The sequence below is a fragment of the Lycium ferocissimum genome, unplaced genomic scaffold (assembly GCF_029784015.1).
Source record: "Lycium ferocissimum isolate CSIRO_LF1 unplaced genomic scaffold, AGI_CSIRO_Lferr_CH_V1 ctg2013, whole genome shotgun sequence".
NCBI classification, from domain to species: Eukaryota; Viridiplantae; Streptophyta; class Magnoliopsida; order Solanales; family Solanaceae; genus Lycium; species Lycium ferocissimum.
The window spans coordinates 118,188-124,725 of NW_026718848.1; the positions used below are offsets into that span (position 1 = coordinate 118,188).

At 33.7% G+C, this 6,538-nt stretch overlaps 1 long non-coding RNA gene across 1 annotated transcript; it reads left to right on the forward strand.

Annotated features, from left to right (window-relative positions):
* Positions 1-1,296: 1,296 nt before the first annotated feature.
* Positions 1,297-4,841, forward strand: LOC132043024 (uncharacterized). The gene is made up of 2 exons (XR_009411639.1): positions 1,297-1,647; positions 1,950-4,841. It is a non-coding gene; the product is annotated as an uncharacterized LOC132043024 (long non-coding RNA).
* The last annotated feature ends 1,697 nt before the right edge of the window (positions 4,842-6,538 follow it).

Consider the following 6,538-nt stretch of genomic DNA (forward strand, 5'->3'; position numbering starts at 1 on the left):
TGATAAAGCTCCAGATATCTGGGTCATCTCCCTGTCTACCTGTGGGCATGAACACAGCGTCCATAAAAAGAAAGGACATCAGTATAAATAATGTACTGAGTATGCAAGACATATATAATAACATAATAAAGAAATATAGAAAGCATAAGAAGAAAGTATAATTGTAACTGCATGCCTCTTGAGGCGGAATCATGCATGCTCACCTTTACTTTTAAAACATATCACACATTCATACACAAATTGTCTGAATCAATAACATCATTAGCCTGCGTCCAGGGTAATCATGTCACACCGTCCACTAATGTGATGCCCGTGCCATATAGACACGGTGTTATCATAAGCCGCCCGCCTTAGCGGTGCTACCCGGCCATCTAGGCACGGTGTAATCATCATTATCTATAAGCCGCCCGCCTTAGCAGTGCTGCCCGGCCATCTAGGAACGGTGTAATCATCATCATTACTTAACCTGAAGCATGCATAAGAGCTCAAGTAAAAGCTGTAATTCTATCGGAGTGACGTAAGGTCGGTAACCTCCGATTACATTATGGAACATCATGATCGTCATGTCTCGACTTGAAGGAACTAGCATTATACGAGAGACTATCAACAATGAATAGCATCAAGGAATCATGTAAAGATCATTAAAATCTTAATAGCACCGTATCATAAGCTTTAAAATCGTTGGACATAGGTTCACCATTATTGTTGACACCCAATTTTGGCCCTCCTTTTTGTTTAATTAATTTTACTATGCTTCTCAGTCGTGAAAATTCGCCAGAATGAGTTTGGAATATTTTCATTAATTATTACGCTATTTTTTCGAGATATATTTCTCTAAAGTTAAGAACATTTTTATTGTTTCTTAAAAGTTACCAAACATCATATTTTTTACTAAACATCATTCTTTACAATTAAATCACTCAAAAATAGTGTTGATATTCCTATATCAATATTGGCGTTGGCATTTTTCCTTTAATTTTATCTATAACTATGTTAATCATCTTTCACTCTATTTTTAAAGCTAAATACGTATATTAAATTACTTGTATTGTAATCTATATAGGTGTATATTTCTTGGGAATTAATTAGGACAAAGAAGCATATTTTAATTAATTGATTGAAGTAAAGAGGGATGAGAAATTAAATCATCTACATAATATTGGGCCAATTCCCTTTTTCCAAAACCTATGGCCCAAAACCGCCCCAACCCAAAATCCCCCGACCCGGCCCAAATCTACCTAAACTAAGCAACCCCTAAGTCCCTAAATCAGTAGCTATTTCATCTTCAACCAAACAAGAACTAACCAAACCAACCCCTTTTCTCTCCCAAAAGAAAACCTAGCCGTCACCATCCACCCCATCCCCATCACGTCACTTCCGTCACCTCACCGCCGGCTCCACCGTCGGACCGCTGGATCAAAGTGGTCATCGACGCCACTGTCCTCATCAGTCGCCTTTTCTCCCATCACCCATCTCCCTTTTTCTGAAAAATGGAGCTCGACAACTCATAAAAGGTCGATTAAGACCTCTAAGAAAGGGGAAGAGCAAAGATCCATCAGCCCATCTCTCAATCCGATGGATACAAACCAGAATCAGCAATATTGCTGCCCCAAACAGCTCTTTCTCCTTCAAATCACCTCTGAAAAGGTGAGAATCCCCTCACTTCATCATTTTCAATTTCAGAATTCTCAAAAAAAGAGATTTTCCCTCCTTATTCATTACTTTGAATTTTGAATTTGATACCTTTAATTTTCAGCTATAAATACAGCCCCTCTATGGGCTGTTAAGGATAGAAAAAAGGACCAAGAAATCCCTTTTATTTTTCACAAGCTTTCCCCTCTCATAAAATTCCTTTTGCTAAAAAACTCGAATTCTCAAAAAAAAAAAAAAAAAAAAAAAAAAAATCTTGTTTTACTCTAAGTTTTGATTGTTGAAATTCCTTCTTTTAGTTCTCGGCTGAGCAAGGACTGCTTGAAGCGGATTTGGAGACTTGACGACGACATTAGCCTCAGTTCGCTGTCCCGCAAAAGGTTAGTAATCGCCCTCGCTTTACCTTTTGTCTTCAGTTGTTAGGAGTGTATGTATATGCTGTTATTAAGTAATGTTTTCATTGTTTTGCCTATTTGAGCTTGGTTTGCTGCTCTGTTCGGTTCTGCCCTAAATCTGCATATAAAAGATAGCTAAGAATATATGAAGGAACTATCGATTAAATTTTAGAACATGTGAATGAGCTCATCGCTCGTTTAAATCATGTCTCATATTTCTGTTATAATCTCTCTTGTTATTTCTATCAAATCAGTATGTATTGTAGCCAAATAGAGCTAAAAATATAGTCATTGGATTGTTTGTTGGTAGCTGGTCTGTTTTGTTTCGAATTTGTTTGGTTTTAAATAGTAGATGAAGAGGGGTAAAGGAGACTAATTGCTCCTGGAAAAATGGTAGTGTGACTTTTTCAACACTAGCATCCTGTCAATTTTTTTAATTCCATCCATTAATCTAGAGGGACTATTTTATCATAAATCTAGTTGAAAACAGTACATAAAGATTTTGGCGTAAGTTGTGAGTTTTCAAAAGCCAACTTGCTGACCCTTTAGGATATAAACCTGCGTCTGAGTCAATGTTTGTATGGATTCTGAAATACTGCAATATTGAAATATAAATGAGGTCACGAAGTAGTAAGAAGCCAAGATTGGTTTTAAAATCTTCCTTGTGTTAGGTATGTTTAGGTATGTGTTAATTGGTTCATGTTAAAATTTTGAGTAGGTTTGTTGTGAATTTAGTCTTCTCAGTACTGCTTGTTTTAAAATCACTACTATAACATTTTGGAAAGATTTTTTAATTTAGTAGCATATCTTTTAGCTGAATCCTCACAAGTAGTGTGTGACACCTTTGAGCTTTATGTCTAAATTTTTTTTGCTTCCTATAATGTCCAGATGATCCAGTTTGGGATTTTGTAATATGGAAAACAAAAATGCTTGTTTGAAGCTTGGTCTCTGTTTTGTTTCTCATGTATTTTTTTTTTGTTTTGTTTTACAAAGAATATCAAAGTGTAAAAAATGGATAAATTATTATGTACTACCTGAGTTTGTCTTCTCTTTATGCCTGGATAACAAGGTTTCTTAGGCGTTCTAATGACACTAAAAAATCTGAATAGAATTAAAGAGAGCGACAGTTTGTTTCAACATGATTTTTGCATAGTTTTCCTGTTGGTATTATAGGGTTCGGATTGAATTTTTGAAGTAAGTCATTTGCGGCTTTTGAGTCTGGTTATTCTGAACAAGTTGTACTTACTCAAAGGGAGGTCTCATTTGCTTGTGTACTCGAAAGAACTAAGGCAGGGGCATATGTAAAAAACTCAGTAGCTATTTTGCTTCCCTTGTGTGTTCGTGAGGTAGTTACTGAAGTTTCGATAAACTTGAACGTACGCTTGATAATCCGTGATCCTACCTCTTTTGTGTGGTTAAATTCTTTCTTTAAAAATCATCTTTTATTTCAAAAGCAATGTGTTAGTTTAACTAAGAAAGTAAATTGTTTAGGTGTATCTTTTTCTAGAATACGGTCGTCTTGTTCCTATTTTTTTTTAAGAATCTTTAATATCCATGTTGCACATGTAGAACAAGCTTAGACTTGAAAACGAGCCTTTGGTCTCTCTTTTGATATTATTTCCTGCTTAAATCATGACTTGGGGAATCTTGTTTACCTAAGTATGAAAGTTTAGTTTGTGTTGAGAATCAGGAGGTAGTGGTTGTCACTTTGTTTTGAATACCTTTGTAAATCGAGTACGTGCTAAACATAATTTCCATGCTAAAGTTCTGGTTTGTTATTTTGCGCATTCCTGTGGGTTTTATGGCCTAGAAATAAAAGCTATAAGACTGAAATTTTGCATTAATTGTAGACTATTACACATTCTAGTTAAATCACAATAGTTAGTTTATTTCATGGGTTGGAATTGTTAATACATCTCTTTTTCCTGCATATAAGAAGTTTCATTTGAACTTGATCGGTTTCTAGACTAATATGACAAAGGTCCTGGGTATTAAGTGACATAGTGCTTTGATGCTTTGGTCTTTTAAGCCTTTTGCAAGTGTGTGGATATGTACTGCAGGTTCTTTCTTTTAGCAGCAATTTACAAGAAATCTTAAACTTGATTAAGCCTTTTCAGGCTTGCTTATTAAGAAGTTATAACAAGAAGGTTTTGAAATAAGTTGATAACTTGTTAGTTATTACCTCTCTTGTTTGAACTTTGAACTAAATGTTGTATTATTTAAACTAAGTAAAGGACCTACCATTAAGGTGAGATAATCTGTGTTGCTTCCCTTTTTTTTAAAGGTTGAGTTAGAGTAATATTTGTTTGACTGTATATTTTCATGTATAGAGCCTTGTGAATATAAAGTATGCCTCCTATAAGCTATGTATGTATTTGAAGTTTGAGCTAATCTAGAGATAGGTTCCTGGGAAGACCATTTAAAGAATTTAATAGATCCATTTTCTTGTTCACTTGATTTCTTCTTGATTGAGAATGGTTACTAATCCTTTTCTTCCTTTCTTTTTCACGCAACACTTGGGAGCGTTTGGAGTTATGGCAACTCCGGATTCTGTCCAGATCAGAGAAGAAACCAGTAGCAGCCCCCTTTGCTTGTGTCTAGCGTCCCTCGTTCGTGTCAAGCGTCCCTGTCCTCCTCCTTCTCTTCAAACTTTATGTCTTTGCATTAGCATATATATATACATGTTTATATTTTTGACTAACACTTTGTATGGATTGTATTTGTAGCGTATCTGTTTATTGTTTGTGAACGAACCTGTGGAAAAATGGCTGAGCAGAACAGGGAATTTAGTCCTTATCTTTCGCCCTTTTTGATACTAGATTTAGTATAACCTTTTGAGATTTTTTTTTTCTTTAAAGATTTCCTAACAAATTTTCATGTTACAATTGGTTTTCACAAAGAGGCAAAAACCAGAATTTTGTTTTGTAAAAAAAAAACATTGTTGTCAATCACGTAATTTCAGGTCAGTTTAGGTAAAAATGAGACCAGAAAATCAGTTCGGTTTGGAAACCAAAAGAAAAGCGGCATAATGTTTTGGGGCACATAATATGTATAAAAAGGTAAATCATATCTGAGCTTTAGCACGAGTACTCTAAAAAAGGGGTATATCTCAAGGCCATAAACGTTTTCAGCATTTCTTTTTAACTAACATGAGCAAGCCTTATTATTTAAGTCGAATACAAGAACTCCATATTAGATTCCGAGTATAGTGGCTCAAGCTATTTTACGAGAGCTATAAGGTAAATATTCCATTTTATATACACGCATACAAATATATACTATCTTATTTTCAGTAATTCCTTTAATCATCTTTTCATCATGTGTATACATATATATTATTTCCATATCACAAAATAGCTATTTTTGAACCATTATATACCGTTTTTCATAGGATATAAATATCTCACATATACATTATTTTTCTAAAAAATATGCATTCCTAATCCTCTCATTTTATACTATTGTATATAAAAATACAACATGAATAGATACATATATGTTTACATCTCATGTATACTAACTACTGCCTCTACAATAAACATACACATGTACCATTTTCATATACATATATATCACATATACTATCTAATTCTTTTACATATCACATATATACATTATTTTCCTATAAAAAATATACCTCTCTTTATTCTATACTATACATACTATTCTTATATAAAATAAATGCCATACATATTTTCCTCATGCATACATTATCAGTAACTATTCTCTTTTATAAATATACATTTATTTACATAGCTAAAAAATGATCTTTTGAAGTCATTTTTTTATTTTTTATTTTTATTTTTTACTATAAGAAAAAGTCTCATTTCACGTTTCTTTAAAAATAGGTAATAATAAAACAAGAAATAATTAAATAATCCCCTCTAGCGTTAATAAAACTAAGTTTAAAGATTGTCTTCGGATAGGCTCTGAGGGATGCTTAACACCTTCCCCTCGGGGTAAATAAAACCCTTTCCTAGAATCTCACAGGTTTCAAAGACTAAAAAATGGAGTTCACATTTTTTCAAATGGTTTCCTAATATTTCTTAAAATTATGTGGCGACTCTGAAAATTTGCAAAACTAGAGGAAACATAGTCATAAGTTGTGAGCTAGTTTTAATCCGTTAAAATAGGGCATAACAATTATCATATTCATAACACATCTCTAATTTTTATCTCATGAGAAGCTCTTAATAGTCATAGACCTATAGTTTTTAGAATATAAGAAAGTCATGGAAAGATCGAGGAAATCATGTTATAGGAATCATGCCTTAGAAAAGAAGGGGCTGTCCTTACATACCTGGAAGTCTATCTAAATAGCCAACGTATACTTCTCGAGCTCGTAAGTCTACAATCAAATAATATAAACTACAGTTAGGCCATATACATCCCTTACTATTCATTCCAAGTACGAAGGAAACTTAACGAAATTTGGGTAGCATTTGCCCTATAATTCTTACTCCAACTCCCAAACAGCCCACAATATACACAAC